The sequence below is a fragment of the Nicotiana tabacum genome, chromosome 22 (assembly GCF_000715075.1).
Source record: "Nicotiana tabacum cultivar K326 chromosome 22, ASM71507v2, whole genome shotgun sequence".
Taxonomy (NCBI): domain Eukaryota; kingdom Viridiplantae; phylum Streptophyta; class Magnoliopsida; order Solanales; family Solanaceae; genus Nicotiana; species Nicotiana tabacum.
This window is the reverse complement of record NC_134101.1, coordinates 208926527-208945031: the sequence shown is the minus strand read 5'-3', so window position 1 is coordinate 208945031 and position 18505 is coordinate 208926527. Positions and strand designations below refer to the sequence as shown.

The window sequence follows — 18505 nt, the reverse complement described above, 5'->3', positions numbered from 1 at the left end:
CCAATCAATACATGTCCAAATCATACTGACCAAATAGACAACTCCGGAGTAAGTGGAGTGCATCAATACCTTCCGCTGAGCTGATAGCCTACTAGGATGACTGTCAACCTATCTATCGGGACCTGCGGGCATGAAACGTAGTGCCCCCAGGTAAAAGGGACGTCAGTACGAGTAGAGTACCGAGTATGTAAGGCAAGAAAGAATAAATAAGAATGGTAATGTAAAGAGAGATAAAAGAGATACAACATGTAGCATCTGATGGCCTCTAAGGGCTACTGACATGAAATTCATGATACATATATATACATAAGCTTTCAAAAACATACGCCTCTTTGGACATCATCATCATCATATCGTACCCGGCCTCAAAGAGGACTAAACGTACTCAGCCATCATAAGGCTCAGTAGAATCGTACCTGGCCACATGGAGATCGGTAAAACCCAACTGATCAGTGGTTGCACAATAGGTTCCGTACTCGGCCGACTATAGTGCAGATCGGTAGAGTAAAGTAAATACATATAAAATGCATGCTGGACTCATGGAATAATGTTCTAAACCTTTCGGAGTAACGTATGGTCGTTGCACCTTCTATTAATATTATGGACATCATACCATTAGTATGAACCTCAATAGAATTCAAGCATCATACATGCATGCTTAGAATAACTTTATAAGGAAAGAACAACATGGACAACCTTAGGTTCTAGGAGTAGATTTGTTATGAAATAGCATATCGTTTGACGTGCATTTCACATTAGATCATGCCAAAAGAAATAAGGAAGTGATTTAACATACCTTAACTCCATTGAGTCTTTAATACCTTCCAAGCAATTCTTTAAATAACTCAACTCAATCTACCATAGCATAATGAGATTCAAAATTAGTGTTAAGACTAAGTCACCAACTTAAACTAGTAGCTCATTTATGTAAATTTGGACAGCATCTTCCATGTAGAAAGAGCCTCCTCCAATACCATATACCAACAATAATGACCAGAGCAATCCGTCAATACATAATTATCAATAAGAAGACACCATATAACAACAAGTCACAACTACTTCACGACGAGCGGCAAGCTCCGATTTGAATATGTATACCCCTTATCACCCCTTATAGACTTCTTAATTCATCTTAGCAGTATCATTAACATGATAATGAAGTCATTCATCAATGATTCCATCCTTATACCACATATTTATGACAAAGGAAACAATCCACAACTCCAACTATCTTCAATTAGCAACTTTATTTACTAGTTCATGTCTAGTCCATCCATTTAACTTAATCAACATCAATATAACCTTAAGAACATGAACCAATACAATACACATACCTCCTATAGTAACTTCAAGTCAAAATCCAAGTTATATTTTGCTTACAACAGCCCTCAATGGCAATACAACACCATAGAAGTGACTTAAGCTAATCCAAGTAGTATCTTGTAATTTATCATCCTAACAAATTAAACAACATATAAGCAAGCTTAATCAAAATTAGTAGGATGTTATACTCACCTTAGCCAGTAGCAACAACTTGAGATTTCATCCAAACACAGCCTACAACTATCCTCAATGACAACACAACCTCAAAGAGGTGTTGTTCTTCACTATTTGATGTTGAAATATGGTGTAATCCATTTGCAAGACTTGAAATAACCTAGGGTTGATATGAAAACCTTGGGAGAGTACTTTACAGAACTTAAACCACTTAAAACAACCTCCCACACGAGCTAGAACCACCCAAAATCAGCAAAAATGAACAAGAAACTTACTAGCGCGACGGGAGTTCTGACACTTGATTTGTGTTGTTTGCCCTTTGTTTGGGTCTTGGATCATGAGAGAACCTTGAGAGAGTGTTTTTAGGTGTCTAGGATCTGAATATACTGTAAAATCATGAGTTAAAACTAGGTTGAGGCTTCTTATATATATCCATATATCTAAACCGCCTATGTGGGTCCCATAGGGAGCTGCTTGGCGCAGTCTCACGAAAACGCGAATATCTCTTTACTTCGATATCATATTGAAAAATGGTTTAATGAGTTAGAAACTAGAAATGTATATCTTCAATTTTGTAGGTATATAACCCATTAATTCCAAGTATATTGGGAGAAAATCTCGGTCACATTTGACCTAATTTTCAGCACATTATGAATGTAACTTGTGATAACTTTTGCCAACTTTTGTTCCACAGCTTGCTTGACTTCAAAATGTATCACATGACTATCATATGACTAAAAGAACTCATATCATAACCTCCTTATCATATTAGGAACATAGTATCACCCTAAGGTACATGTTATAACATTCTAAACTTGCCGACTTTCGACGAAACTTATTTTCTTCAATTGGTTTAGCTTCTAAGATTTCCAACCCTCTTGGTACTCGTTATTCATGATCTTAAATATTTTTAACCCCAGGTAATATTATTAACTTACTTTATATGCTTCCAAATATAATCTTATTTTTGAGCTTATATCAATTGACTTATGACGTACTCACACGTACAAAAACATAAGGTGTAACATCATCCCCCCCCCTTTGGAACATTCGTCCTCGAATGTTGACTGATGCACTTACCCGTCTCTCAAGAAATAGCTCTTATGAATACTTTTGTATTGTCTTTTCCATCTAGGGAGCTATTTGGCGAATAAATCCAAAGGCTAGGCATTCCCCCCTTTAGGCCTCTTTTTCACACTATGACTTCTGGTCGAAATTCCTCCAATCTCGTAACTATTTCTACCTTCTTTCATGCAACCTGTACGATTTTGACCTTGCATGTGCGCCTATGCGACTCTTCTCTCCTTTTCCCCCAACTTTTAGCCAATATCTAGGCCTCACCTTGTGAACATATATAGTACTATGACAATTTGTCCCTCTGGGCATCTATAGGGGTAGTAAAGTTCTTCGCTCGGTACTTTGTCGAACTTACGACTTTTGCTATATCTTGTTTCATAGCCTCAGTTATCTATGCTTATGGCTTTACCACAACTAGGTAGTTCATACTATACCATAACTCTTACTTCGGTTAATTATTATCGAGGTCTGCCACCCAACTCCAGGTTACTCTCTCACTGCTTATCCTATATGTATAAATCTAAGTCATTTTATGCTTCCTTATTACTATTCATCTAAAGAATGGAATCATAATCTCCTCTCATACTTTGGAACTTTTATCCGTTTATTATTGATTTACCTTAATGTTGATCAATCCCCACTGATAACTTGAAACCTCTTACGTAAAACATTATCACTAGGGCTCACGTGTCATCGGAGAACATCTAAAGTGGCTTTCCTAATCCACCTAGGGACAATACTATACTTCAATAACTGTATTTCATAGCATCCCAATTTGTTCCATCTTATGGGGGTATTCTAGTCTTGTGCAATTCATAAAATCCCTTTCTCGTTAAATCATTACTCAATCAAAGGCCTAAACATCATCCACTTTATCTATCACAATTACACCCTTATTATACTACCAGGCAACATTCCATCTCTTCTAAATGCACCTAGTCTTAGACTCCTCTGAGTTCATTCAGGTTGTACTGAGCTTTTAATAACTTTGGAAGCCATCAGCTCTCTTGTTTTGATGGGTTTAATCCCGAGGACTTACCTATTCGTGTCGCCTTCTCACTTGTCTTTTCTTATCCTTACTCCTATATACCTAAAACCTTGTCACTCTATGATACTTTAGCTTGCAACCTACATATATCTATTTATACTATTCGCAACCTTCCTTTAACTTGCTAGCACCATAGATTTCCTTTCATGCGTTCTCAGTTGCCTTTAAACATAGGCAATTACTTTTTCTGGTCATTCTGCCACTTGCTGCATGAATGATTGGCTTATCTTAGTGCCCGCAAATACTGGAATTTCCTGTAACTCATGATCTCAAATATCTGCTTTTGATTTTTGCTTCCCGTTCATTAGCCACGATAGGTACCACTTTCTTATGGAGTGCATACAATATTGTAGTGAGACTATTGTTACAAGACCATTTCTTCTTCAAGTTGCTATGCTTAGGTTGAAGCCTTCTTCCTTTTTCCTTAGCTAGTCTTTCTTTGTAGTACTTAAGGAGTCCTTCTGGCTTTTGTAAAGTTGCGAGCTTGTTATATTACTATACCGGAAGGAATTTTTGATGTTCTTACTTGCCTATAATTATCCTTAGTTACCTACCTCCGCACCCTTGTGCTTGTAGGGTTACTTCTAAACTGAAATTTTGGCTATCTCCCTGTTTCTTTTATCTCCTTAACACTTATATGGTACTTTTAACTACCCCAAATCCTATCCAAATATTTCTCAAGTATCACGATGTCATTATATCTGTGAGATTAAATTCCCATGTTGGGGTGCACTATGTTTACCTTGCACAATCTACATGATTTGTCTGTATCCTCTTGTCTAGCCATAACTAGGCTCTTCCCGAATCAACTACTAACTACTTGTTGGTCCATTGCCATATCTATATTCCGCGTAATCTCTCTTGGATTATTTTCTTTGTCTTAACTTACCACTCATACGGTCTCCTTATGTATCAAGTGTTAATTCGCAATTATTTATCAATAACATCTGGTGTGGGAACCCTTACTGCCTATTCCCGGCGGCGTGCTTGCATAATGTTCTGGAGTCCTAACAAATCTGTAGGGTCTAAATAAATTAAATCTCATTTCTTTTGCCTTTCTACCACATTCTTCCTTTATTATTCCATAGTTACCTAAACTAATAACTCCGACTTAATACCATATCACACCATCTTCCCCCCTTTAGAAGAGTACTAAGACTTAGTGCTACGAAGATATACCTACAGATGTTTTACCCCTTCATTTTTGGTGTCTTTTCACATCATCAATGACCCTTACTCGCTTTATGGTAACCCTTCTGTACCAGGGATAACTGAATTTCTTATGCACGAAGGTTACACCTAGTGTAACTGGCACACTTAGTCCCTTAAGCTTAACTTTGCTCACATTGCTCGCTTTAGGGAATCCCCTTACTTAATGACCTGTAAAGGTAATTCTTCTGTTGTCCATTCTATTATTGTTGGAACACGATCTCTGAAATTCTCACGATGCCGACTATTACCAATTCCTTCGACCCCTAATTCATGTTCAGTTTATCTTGTTCTCCAGCCCATATTGATTTTTATTATTTCGGGGGTCTAACTTAGCCTTTTGGTAATCACATTCGGGTTACCAACTTATTTCTCAAAATGAGGATATGACTTTATGGCTTATACTCGTTTATAGTTTCAAGGCATGTCTCCTTTTGTCTTTGCCTTCACTTGACTGTAGACTTTGTCATCCTGTCATATTGTGATTTACCGTTATCACCCATTTATCACATCTTACTTATATCACTTTATTTAGGTCTCCGACTAATATTTCAATCTATCACTTTATTCTGAAAACATCAACAAAACGTTCTTTCACTTTTAGTTCCCCTTGCTTCATCTCATTGGCTCTTCAGGACACCTAACTTTCTCTCTCTTTGTTTTTTTTTACTAGGGGTGGGAATCATACTAAGGTAATTTATCCCTTCTAGGATTCCAGTGCCTATCTTCTGAATCTTTTGAACATTCCAATTTTCATATCTGACTGTACTATTCTAGAGTGCACCATCTAGGTGTCTCACAAGGAGAACTATTACCAGGTTTGCAATATCCTTCGGAAATGTGAGTTAATGATAACAATACATCCATAATTTTGGGTTACTCTAACCCCATCTTGATTCTGATATCCCATCCTTCTCTTAATATCTATCAACTCCGATAGGGCATAACTAAGATGGGTCTGGCCAATTGTACATTACCCTGTTACTGTTGAAGATAACTCAAAATGCTTATATTTCTCTGCCTGAACTGTAAATACTGATAATTTTTGTTAACTGGGTACCTCATACCCTTCTTCACCTTGCTTCTTTTACTTGTTGAATCTTGTATCTAACTTCTCATTCTCTTATTGATTTTTACCATATGGATGGATAGATATTCATGCTTTAGGACTCCTGCTTATAAGTGTGGTGCACAACACACCCATAAACAAGACTCTACTAGACACGACTTGTAGAATCCCTAGGACAGAACTGCTCTGATACCTCTTCTGTCACGACCCAAACCGAAGGGCCACGACGGACACCCAGACCTTAATCAACCGAGTACCAACGAAACTTATCATTTCTTATCATACTATTATGGGTAAATGATCCAAAAGGGCTGTCATGAGATAACAAAAATAAAACATAAAGGAATACTAGACATAGGACGACCCAATATGATGTAGAAACTTATACATGTGACATACGGTCCTATAAGACCAAAATGAACTCTTGTACATTGAACATAGGTCGATAAGGCCATACAATATTTCATATACATGACATCTATCTATAAGCCTCTAAGAGTACATACATATCATAAAGGTCGGGACAGGGCCCCGCCATACTAATCAAGACATGTCCAAATCATACTGACCAAATAGGCAACTTCCAACACCAATACCTTCTGTTGAGCTAATAGCCTACTAGGATGACTGTCAACCTATCTATCGGGACCTGCAGGCATGAAACGCAGCGTACTCAGACAAAAGGGACGTCAGTATGAATAAAGTACCGAGTATGCAAGGCAAGAAAGCATAAATAAGAACGGTAATGTAAAGAGAGATAAAAGAGATACAACATGTATCATCTGAGTGCCTCTGAGGGCTACTAACATGAAATGCATGTAACATCTGAGTGCCTCTGGGGGCTACTGATATGAAATGCATTATACATATATATATACATAAACTTTTAAAAACATTCGCCTCTGTGGGCATCATCATCATCATCATCATCATCATATCATACCCGGCCTCAAAGAGGACTCAGTAAAAACGTACCCGGCCATCATAAGGCTCGGTAGAATCGTACCCGGCCACGTGGAGCTCGGTAAAACCCAACTGATCAGTGGTTGCACAATAGGTGTCGTACCCGGCCGACTATAGCACAGCTTAGTAGAGTAAAGTAGATACATATATAATGCATGTTGGACTCATGGAATCACGTTCTAAATCTTTTGGAGTGGCGTATGGTCGTTTCACCTTCTATTAACATTATGGACATCATACAATCAGTATAAACCTCAATAGAATTCAAGCATCATACACATACATGCTTAGAATAACTTTATAAGAAAATAATAACATGGACAACCTTAGTTGCTAGGAGTAGATTCGTTATGAAATAGCGTATTGTTTGACGTTCATTTCACATTAGATCATGCCAAAAGAAATAAGGAAGTGCCTTAACATACCTTAACTCCATTGAGTCCTTAATACCTTCTAAGCAATTCTTCAAACAACTGAACTCAATCTACCATAGCATAAGGAGATTCAAAATCAGTATTGAGTAAAGGCTAAGTCCCCAACTTAAACTAATAGCTCATTTATGCAAATTTGGACAGCATCTCCCGGGTAGCAAGAGACTCCTCCAATACCATATACCAACAACAATGACCAGAGCAATCCATCAATACATAATTATCAATAACAAGACATCATATAACAACAACAAGTCATAACTACTTCACGACGAGCGGCAAGCTCCGATTTGAATCTATATACCCTTTATCACCCCTTATAGACTTTTTACTTCAACTTAACAGTATTATTAACATGATAATGAAGTTATTCATCAATGATTCCATCCTTATACCACATATTTATGACAAAGGAAACAATCCACAACTCCAACTATCTTCAATTAGCAACTTTATTTACTAGTTCATGTCTAGTCCATCCATTTAACTTAATCAACATCAATATAACCTTAAGCACATGAACCAACACAATAAACATACCTCCTACAGTAACTTCAAGTCAAAATCCAAGTTATATTTTGCTTATAACAGCCCTCAATGGCAATACAACACCATAGAAGTGACTTAAGCTAATCCAAGTAGTATCTTGTAGTTTATCATCTTAACAACTTAACCAATATACAAGCAAGATTAATCACAATTAGTAGGATGTTATACTCACCTTAGCCAGTAGCAACAACTTGAGATTTCAGCTAAACATAGCCCACAACTATCCTCAATGACAACACAACCTCAAAGAGGTGTTGTTTTCACTATTTGATGTTAAAATATGGTGTAATCCATTTGCAAGACTTGAAATAACCTAGGGTTGATATAAAAATCTTGGGATATTATTTTACAGAACTTAAACCACTTAAAATAACCTTCCACACGAGCTGGAACCACCCAAAAATCAGCAACAACAAGAAGAACAGGAAACTTACTATAAGGCATCTAGATGTAATGATCCGGCCGGTCGTTTTAAGAATTTATATCCCGATCCCCTATTAACTGAATTCCTTGTGTTTTTTTGTGCTATTGTGAGTTGCCGGGAGGATTTATTTGGAGTTTCAGAGAGTTTTGGGACACTTACTCCCTAAAAGAGAGATTAAGCTTTAGAATTTGGACCGTAGTTGGAGCAGTATAAAAAGGGCCTCGGAATGGGATTCCGTCGATTCTGTTAGTTCTGTTGGGTGATTTCGGGCTTAGGGGCGTGTTCGAATTGTGTTTTGAAGGTCCGTAGCTTATTTAGGCTTGGAATGCCGAAAGTTGAATTTTTAAAGTTTTCGGTTCGATAGTGAGATTTTGATATCGGAGTCGGAATGGAATTCCGGAAGTTGGAGTAGCTCCATAGTATTGAATGTGATGTGTGTGCAAAATTTCAGGTCATTCGAACGAGGTTTGATAGACTTTTTGATCAAAAGCGTAATTTTAGAGTTTTTGGAGTTCTTAGTCTTGAGTCCGATGTTAAATTAGTTTTTTGATGTTGTCTTGAGCATTCTGAAGATTGGAACAAGTTTGAATGTTGTTTTAGGATTGGTTGGCATGTTTGTTTGAGGTCCCGGGGGCCTCGGGTGAGTTTCGGGTGCTTAACGGAAGTTGAATTGGACTTAGGAGAAATTTGATGTTGGCTGAACCTGTTATAATCGCACCTGCGTGAATGGGACCGCAGGTACAACGCCGCAGAAGTGGGATTAGCCTAGGCTCCAGAAGCCGCAGGTGCGAGGGGTTGGACGCACCTGCAGGACCGCAGGTGCAGTAAGTGAGTCGCTGAAGCGGAAATGGGAGTTTAATGAAATGTCGCAGATGCGACTTGAGTTCAGCAGAAGCGGGACCGTAGGTACGGTCCCAGAGCTGCAGATGCGGTTCCACTATTCAGAAAAGGGGCAGAACGAGGGTTTAGTCTCAAAACTTGAAAAAATGATTTGGCAGCTCGGGGTTGGCGATTTTCAGAGAGATTTTCAAATGGGTTTTTTTGGGTAAGTAATTCTTACTCGATTTGCATTAATTTCCACGAATCTATGCTTAAATTCATCCTTTGAATTCGAATTTGGGGTGAAAGTTTGGAGAAAATTTGGGAAACGTTCTTAGGCATAATTTTGGAATTTTGATCAAGATTTTGATGTCGGATTGGAGTAACTTCTATATATATGAACTCGTGAGAGTGTGAGGATTCCGAATTTGTAAATTTTACCCGATTCCGAGACATGGTCCCGGGGGACGTTTTGGTCATTTTTCCTATTTTCGCGTATTTGCTTAGAATTAATTAGTGGAATTAGTTACTTGAAGTTATATTTACATTATGCAATTGAATTGAATATATCTGGGCCATTTGGAGTCGATTACTCGTGGCAAGAGCGTGGTTTCGGGTTGATTTTGAGCTGGTTCGAGGTAAGTAGCTTGCCTAACCTTGTGTGGGGGAACTCCCCTTAGGATTTGGTATTGTTGATATTTGAAATGGCATGTACGTGAGATGACGAGTGCGTACTTGTGCTAATCATTGAAAATTCTGTTTTCATTAAGTAAATATAATTGTGTTTCCTTTCCTGTTTTTACTACTTGCAATTTAAGCCTGCTGTTAGCTTAGGGAAGCATGTCTAATTAACTTAATTGCTTTACTTGCTCAAACTGCCTTATTTAGATTATGTGCAGCATGCTAATACCTGTTTTACCTTGGTATGAAATTTGAATAGAATTGAGTATTCTTCGTGTTGTTGTTGTGTGTTTATTTTGGGACTACGGGATGGTATCCCAGGAGATCCCCCCCTGCCTGTTTACTTTGGGACTACAGATTTGTATTTCGGTGGATCCCCCTACACATTTATATTAGAACTACGGGACTGCACCCGGTACATTCCCCCTGTACTGGTATTTACATTTGGGACTACGGATCGGGATTCTGGTAGATCCCCGCGCACTATGAGTTGGACTACGGGATGGCACCCGGGAGATCCAGTGGATATTTACATTTGGGGACTACAGGACGGTATCCTGGGAGATCCCCGGTTGTTATCTCTATGTTGAGTTATATTCCTTCTATGATTATTTTATCTCTGTTATAGTTGTTATTATTCTTCTTATCTTGTGTTATTTCATATTGTTAGCATTTAATTATATTGTTGTATTCTATGCTGTTTTACCTTGTTTTTCAGCTATAATAAGTAGGGCCCTAACCTTCCTCGTCACTACTCGACCGAGGTTAGGCTTGGCACTTACTGAGTACCACTGTGGTGTACCCATGCCCTTTCTGCACATGATTTTCATGTGCAAATCCAAGTACTTTAACTCAGTCCTACTACCCTTGAGGCGAGGCAATTCTCCAGAGTCTTCGAGTTATATCTGCCGCGTCCGCAGACCGATGAGTCCCTTTCCATTCTCTCTTATAGTATTAGCCCTTCTATATTTACTTTTGTTTGGCATTCTGGAGTTAGACACTTGTAGTTATTCAACAGCTTATGATTTCATGAGATTCCGGGTTTTGGGGAGTTGTTCAATTTGAGAGATTATATTGTATGTGCGGCATCTTTAAACCTTCACTATACTAATTCCGCAGTTTTTATTTGTTTTATCTGTTGTTTTTTTCCTTTTTCCGCAATTGTTAGGCTTACCTAGTCGTAGAGACTAGGTGTTGTCACGATAGTTCACGGAGGGAGAACTGGGGTCGTGACAAGTTGGTATCAGAGCTCTAGGTTCATAGGAGTCATGAATCACAAGCCGGTTTATTAGAGTCTCACAGATCGGTACGGAGACGTTTTTACGCAATGTAACTGTTAGGAAAATTCCACTTCATTTGATTTCCTTGTCATACGAGATTTTTAATACCACAATTCTAAACTTTTGTCTTCTATTCTCTCACAGATGGTGAGGACACGTGCTACCAGAGATGATCAGGCACCCTCGCCCCCCACTAGAGTCGTCAGAGGTCGGGGCCGGGGTAGAGGCTGAGGACACCACGTGGTATAGCTAGAGTACCCGCGTGAGCTGCCACCGAGGTGCCACCAGCAGTTCCAGCTGGAGTCCAAGCACCTGATACGCCTACTCCTACTACTACTCCAGCTCTCCAGGAGACTCTTGCACAGTTTATGAGCATGTACACCACTCTGGCTCAGGTAGGGTTTTTTCCCTTGCTACAGCTATATCACAGGCTGGGGGAGGAGTATAGACTCTTGCCGCCCACACTCCTGAGCAGTGCGTGCATGTTGATCAGGTCCCAGAGATTATTCTTGTACAGCCTGCAGTCCCAGATCAGCCCAAGGATAGGGCAGCAGCTTTCGAGAATGAGCAATTGAGGCTTGAGAGGTTCAAGAAGTACATATCTCCTGTATTCAGTGGTCTAGCATCAGATGATGCTCTGGGATTTCTAGATGAGTGCTACCGTATCCTCCGTACCATGGGTATATCAGGATCGAGCGGGGTTTCCTTCACTACTTTCCAACTTCGAGTTGCCGCCTATGAGTGGTGGCGTACTTATGAGTTAGACAGTCCGGATGAGGCAGCTTCCCTGACTCGTGAGTTAGATATAGATATTTCTTATCACCAGGTGGTGAGCATTGCTAGGAGGATAGAGGGTATGTATGCTAGGGAGAGAGAGGAGAGGGAGGCCAAGAGGTCTCAAGAGTCGGGCCATTATTTTGGTGCTCGTGCCCCAGCTGTAGGTCTTCGTGGTAGGGGTTATATGAGTCGCCTCGTCCATTCAGCTCTTCCAGCAGCCAGTGGTATTTCAGCTCCTCTTAGGCCCTAGGAGCCTTATTATGCACCTCCAGTGTCTAGTGCGCCTCTTGCGCGGGGTGCTTTCAGTGGTCAATCCAGCAGGCCTGGACTGAGCCAGTCACAACCGCCACATCCTCCTAGAGCTTATTTTGAGTGTAGCGACACACATCATATGGTGAGGGATTTCCCCAGACTTATGAGGGGTGCACCTCTACAGACTTCTCAGCCACAGAGTGCCTCGCAAAGTTCTCGGGCTATGGTTACAGCACTAGTTGCTACCCAACCTGCTCAGCCAGCTAGAGGTGGAGATCGGGGAGGTAGAGGTCGCCCTAGAGGGGGAGGCCAGGCCAGATATTATGCCCTTCTTGCCTGTACCAAGGCTATCACCTCTGATTCTGTCATCACAGGTATTGTCCTAGTTTGTCATAGAGATGCATCGATTTTATTCGATCCAGGCTCCACCTATTCTTATGTGTCTTCTTATTTTGCCCCGCAATTGGGTGTATCTCAGGATTCTTTTAGTTCCTCTGTTTATGTTTCTACTCATGTGGGAGATTTTCTCGTTGTGGACCACATTTATCAGTCGTGTATAGTTGCTCTTAGTGGTTTTGAGACCAGAGTCGATTTATTATTGCTCGGCATGGTAGATTTTAATGTTATCTTGGGCATGGACTGGTTGTCGCCCCATTATGCTATTTTTGATTGTCACGCCAAAACTGTGACGTTGGCTATGCCAGGTGTACCGCACGTAGAGTGGAGGGGGTACCTTAGATCATACTTCTAATAGAGTTATTTCATTCCTTAAGGCTCAGCGTATGGTTGAGAAGGGGTGTGACACGTATCTAGCTTATGTGAGAGATGTCAGTATTGATACCCCTTCAGTTGATTCAGTCCCAGTAGTACGGGATTTTCTTGATGTGTTTCCAGTTGATCTTCCGAGCATGCCGCCCCGATAGAGATATTGATTTTGGCATTGATCTATTGCCGGGAACTCAGCCCATTTCTATTCCTCCGTATCGTATAGCCCCTCCTGAGTTAAAGGAGTTGAAGGATCAATTATAGGAATTGCTTGATAAGGGTTTTATTCGGCCCAGTGTATCACCTTGGGGTGCTCCTATTTTGTTTGTGAAGAAAAAGGATGGTTCTATGCGTATGTGCATTGATTATCGCCAGTTAAACAAAGTTACACTGAAGAACCGTTATCCTTTGCCCCGTATTGATGATTTGTTTGACCAGCTACAAGGTGTACGAGTGTTTTCTAAGATTGACTTGGATCAAGTTACCATCAGTTGAAGATTCGGGAGCCAGATATCTCGAAGATTGCTTTCAAGACTCGGTATGTTCATTGCGAGTTCCTTGTTATGTCATTTGGGCTGACCAATGCCCCAGCAGCCTTCATGCATTTGATGCACAGTGTGTTCCGGCCATATCTTGACTCGTTCGTCATTGTCTTTATTGATGATATTCTGGTATACTCCCGGAGCTGGGAAGATCATGAGCAGCACCTGAGGACAGTGCTTCAGACTTTGAGGGAAAAGAAGTTATATGCAAAGTTCTCGAAATATGAGTTTTGGTTAGATTCTGTGGCATTCTTAGGCCACGTGGTATCGAGTGAGGGTATTCAGGTGGATCTGAAGAAAGTGGAAGCAGTGCAGAGTTGGCCCAGACCATCCTCAGCTACAGAGATCTGCAGTTTTCTTGGCTTGGCGGGTTATTACCGTCGATTTGTTGAGGGGTTTTCATCTATTGCAGCCCCTATGACCAGGCTGACCCAGAAGGATGCTCCGTTCTAGTGGACGGAAGAGTGTGAGGCGAGCTTTTAGAAGATCAAGACAACTTTGACTACAGCCCCAATTTTGATACTGCCTATGGGTTTGGGGTCTTATATTGTCTATTGTGATGCCTCGAGGATTGGCCTTAGAGTGGTATTGATGCAGGACAGTATGGTGATTGCCTACGAGTCCAGACAATTGAAGGTGCATGAGAAGAATTATCCTATCCATGATCTCGAGTTAGCTGCTATTGTTCACGCTTTGAAGATTTGGCGTCATTATTTGTACAGTGTGCCTTGTGAGATTTATACTGATCACCGAAGTTTGTAGCATATATTCAAGCAGAAGGATCTTAATTTGCATCATAGGAGGTGGTTAGAGCTGCTGAAGGACTATGATATCACTATTTTGTATCACCCGGGGAAAGCCAATGTGGTAGTCGATGCTTTGAGTCACCGGACAGAGAGTTTGGGGAGTTTGGCTTATCTACCAGCAGCGGAGAGGCCCATGGTGATGGATGTTCAGGCCTTAACCAGCTAGTTTGTGAGATTGGATCTTTCGGAGCCCAGTCGGGTTCTAGCTTGCATGGTCTCTCGGTCTTCCTTATTTGATCGTATCAAGGAGCGTCAGTATGATGATCCTCATTTTCTCGTCCTCGAGGACAAGGTTCTACACGGTGATGCCAGAGATGTGACTATTAGTGATGACGGGGTATTGAGGATGCAGGGTCGGGTATGTGTACCCAATATTGATGGGCTACGGGAGTAGATTTTAGAGGAGGCCCATAGTTCACGGTATTCCATTCATTCGGGTGCCGCGAGGATGTACTAGGATTTGAGGCAACACTATTGATGGAGGCGGATGAAGAAAGATATAGTTGGGTTTGTAGCTCGGTGCCTCAAATGTCAGCAGGTGAAATACGAGCACCAGAGACCGGGTGGGTTGCTTCAGCAGATAGAGATTCCGGAATGGAAGTGGGAACGGATCACCAAGGACTTTGTAGTTGGGCTCCCACGGACTTTGAGGAAGTTCGATGTCATTTGGGTGATTGTGGATCGGCTGACCAAGTCCGCACATTTCATTCATGTGTGTACTACCTATTCTTTGGCGGAGATTTATATCCGGGAGATTGTTCGTCTGCATGGTATTCCAGTTTCCATCATTTCAGATAGAGGTACTCAGTTCACATCACGGTTTTGGAGGGCCATACAGCATGAGTCAGGTACTCGGGTGGAGTTGAGTACAGCATTTCATCCCCAGATGGACGAACAGTCCGAGCGCACTATTCAGATTCTTGAGGATATGCTCAAGAATCTGTGTGATGGAGTTTGGAGGTCCTTGGGATTGGTTCTTGCCACTGGCGAAGTTTGCCTATAACAATAGTTACCAGTCCAGCATTCAGATGGCACCGTACGAGGCTTTATATGGTGTCGCGCCCACTTTTTCTCGCGAAATCAGGCTTCGAAATATGACAACTCGTTTAAGGAAGGTGTTAAAAGAGAAAAGTCGCCACCTAACGATTTTTTAAAGTGCTTTAGGGCACCTATTTGCAGATAACTCTTTTTGACTAGTCAACATCACCAAAGATTGGGTAAGGGCTCAGATTACCTCAAAAAGAAGGTGTTAGGCACTCTTCGAGGTCCACAACAGTGCCCGACCGAATTTTAAACTATATGGTATTATTGAATTAAACTTGAGGGAAAAGAAAGAAACTAATTAAAGTAAATGGCTAACTTTTAAAGGTGTAAACTATATGTGAAATCTTAGTTGTTTAAATGAAAATTATTAATAACTATATGTTTGACCTAAATATTTAAACCATAAAACAAATAACTAGCGTGTGATTACAAGTACTTTCTAGGTGCAAATTTTCTAGAATAATTAAATAGTGCATATATGTGACAAATTAGCAGATAAACAAGCAAGTAGAAGTAATAATAGCAAATAAAAATAACTAACCTCCACCATGGGGTATGATAAAAGATTGACAGAAAACAAAATCAGCTTGCTGACGTTTTGCCTTCGCTAATAAAATGTTATTTTACTGTATATTTGCAACTCTTGAGTTCGTCAAAGAAGAGGGAGCATGAAATGAAAGACTTCTTCTCCATGGAAAAATTGATTCGGCGTATTTCCACGGTATTCCCGGCTCAAATATAAAAAGAAAAATTATTAGTAAAATGTACGCCACCTTAAAGGCCTGACGTTGTGACAATTGTCAGTCACATGTCGGTAACCTCGGTGGTGATTTTAATTTGAGGTAAAAAAACAAAATAACACGTAAATAAAAGCAAGTAGTTTGACTAGCAGGTCGCGAACAAGATCTAAGCACATAGCAAATTAGCAGTCTTTGCACATTTAAAGAAATACGTGGTAAGGTAAAGTAAATGAAAAGCATAGCACCAAATTAGAAACAAGTTCACGTAGTGAATAGACATTCTTCGGCACAAAAGATTTAATTTATCAAGAGCAAAAGTTAAAAAACAAACCAGCTAGTCAATTTGAAAGCAGGGCCCCAAACCGAATTTTAAGGACTTAACCTTATAGTCCTTAACCTCCCACAAATTATTGATTAACTTGGGGAGGTATCACACATATACTGGAAAAAACACTAAGATGAAGTACAATTCATATACGGGATTAAACAAGAATAGTACTCCCTGTGTTCCAGTAAACTTATTTCCTTTTTAGTTCATTCCAAAAAGAATGATTTCTTTCTAAATTTGGAAACAATTTAGTTTAAACTTACAATTATACCATTAATGAGAAGCTTTTATAACCACACAAATATTCTGAGCCCTTTTTGACTTGTTTAGGACCACAAATTCCAAAAAAAATTATTTTTTCTTAAACTTTGTGCCCGATCAAACAGGTTCACATAAAAACGGAGGGAGTACGTTATTTGCACAAGTTGATATGACAAATCCCGATAAACACATTTCAACCAAATTACTACTATAGTATGCTTATTCTATTAAGTTAAAATTAAATGAAGTAGTAAGACTTCTGAGGGATCTAACAATAAAAGTTGTGCTCTTAATGGGATCCTATTTAAACAAACAACAAGTAGCAGAATGTTAAAGCACTAGCCTCCAACGTATGATTATCAGAAACTGCAGACAATTATTTGCTCTCGATTTAGTCCTAAAGCATGATTTCCTAAGTGATAATGTATGAAACATTATTCACAAGCAAAACATAAATTTTAAATCAAATCATATCTTCCAATAAAGCAAATATCAAGAATTATTTTTTTACAGATTCTTTTATTAAAAGGAAAATTTGTAGTGCTGAATTAAAATCTATATTAGGATGAGTTTTATGGCAGTAATCATTCGAGTGTTAGGCGTGAAAGACCAATAAGTATTCATCAAACATACAGGTGATCCTAAGGCATGGTTTTCGGTTGATAGTATGCTTAAATATACTTAAATGGCTCGTACAGATAGCACACAAAAATCTCAATACATGAATGGAGTTAAGCACATACTGAGGTTTAATATCCATACCAGGGCATTTAAACTTTTTTGCGGAGTGCCAAAATAATTAAGAGAAGACCAGAAAACCAAATTACGAGTGAATAATAATCGACGGGCAGCAGAACGACTTCTTAATTGAATACCGATATGCCGTTGGATGCAAATTCACAATGCCAGAAAAGCTCTAAAAAATTATCAATACTTCCAAGTTTCTAGACGGTTTCAGAAAACCAAGTCTCTATTATGGTGTAAGATAAACAAAGAATAGGATTCATAGACTCTCCTCTTTTCTTTTTTGAGACCCCCTATTTAAAGGAAAAGGAGAGATTTTAAGAGGGGGGAGAAGAGAGCCGTTGGAGTAATATGGAAGGAGAGCTCCATTTTGGGGAAGAAAATATTTGTTTAAAGGAATAAAGATTTTCTGATTTTGTGGGGAGTAATTTTTGAGATCAGTCCAAATCTACTCCTTGTAATAAGTCTGGTAGGGAGATACTTGAAATTGAGAGAGGGAGATTTATTATAAAAGAATATGGAAAGAAAGATTTTAAATGAAAAATAAATAAATAAATAAATAAATAAATAAATAAATAAAAAGATTATGAAAAGAGATTTTTATGGGATTGGAGAAAAGAAAAAAAATAGGTTAAACGTGAATTGGTCTTGGCTGTCCGAAACGGGACGTGAGGCTAGTTAGGCAGTGCTACAAACTAAGACAACTTAAACACTACAATGAATTCATAATAAAAAAAAAAATACAAAGAGCTAAATAAATAAAGAAAAAAAAATATAGGAAACATGAGAAATAAATTAAATAATGCCTCCTTGAATATATGAATCTTGAGAAAATGCCCCCTTAATAAATAGGGAATGCACAGTAACGAAATGGAGTGAAATAAAAAGCTATTAAAATTTAAAATAACATGATGGTACAAATAATTACGGGATAAGCGATAAAAATGGCTGAAATATAATAAAATTATTATTAAGGCCTTTATAGATAAAATAAAAGAAAGGAGAGACAAAATTGGGTGTTAACATATGGTAGGTGGTGTAGATTTTGGATGGAATGGTTTGAGCCGGGTGAGGCTAGATTATTGGGCACACACTTGGTTCAGGATGTTTGAGAGAAGGTTAAGGTGATTCAGGATAGACTCCGTACATCCCAGTCCAGACAGAAGAGTTACGTGGACCGGAAGGTTCGTGATGTTTCC

At 39.4% G+C, this 18505-nt stretch overlaps 1 long non-coding RNA gene across 1 annotated transcript; it reads right to left on the bottom strand.

Annotated features, from left to right (window-relative positions):
• Window positions 1-6299: 6299 nt before the first annotated feature.
• On the bottom strand, window positions 6300-17657 carry LOC142175675 (uncharacterized). Its single transcript, XR_012704760.1, has 3 exons — window positions 15775-17657; window positions 7289-7347; window positions 6300-6549 (listed from the first exon to the last, which is right to left on the bottom strand). It is a non-coding gene; the product is annotated as an uncharacterized LOC142175675 (long non-coding RNA).
• Between the last annotated feature and the right edge of the window lie 848 nt (window positions 17658-18505).